Source organism: Cyprinodon variegatus, unplaced genomic scaffold, assembly GCF_000732505.1.
Source record: "Cyprinodon variegatus isolate N-32 unplaced genomic scaffold, C_variegatus-1.0 Scaffold554, whole genome shotgun sequence".
In the NCBI taxonomy this organism is placed as follows: Eukaryota; Metazoa; Chordata; class Actinopteri; order Cyprinodontiformes; family Cyprinodontidae; genus Cyprinodon; species Cyprinodon variegatus.
In genome coordinates this window covers 495,055-495,442 of record NW_015151007.1, presented here as the reverse complement: position 1 = coordinate 495,442, position 388 = coordinate 495,055, and positions in this window count along the sequence as shown.

Below are 388 nucleotides of genomic sequence, written 5' to 3'. Positions count from 1 at the left end.
AGTTTTAAGGCCGATACCGATAGGAGGCCGATTATATTGTGCATCCCTACTTTTAACCTAATACTCTGAGCTCTGTGAGCGCTAACCTGGAAGCTGCTGCTGCCGCAGTGCATGCTGGGACAGCTGTCAGTCTGGGGGACGGACAAGTCTGCTCTGATGCATGCTGGGTAAAGAGGGAGGGGTGAGAACAACATCCGGGGACTTTGTCTGTTCTCTGTCTTCTTCTTGTGAATTGGAACAGTACTAGGACTGAGGCCTAGTGCACAAGAACGCACAAGTACACATGTTGAGAAACGGCCAGACAGGTATGGGGCATTACAGGCTAACAAAAGAAGCCCCATTCCAAAGGGGGGGACCCGTTCATCCGTTTCTATTTGCATGTTTTCTA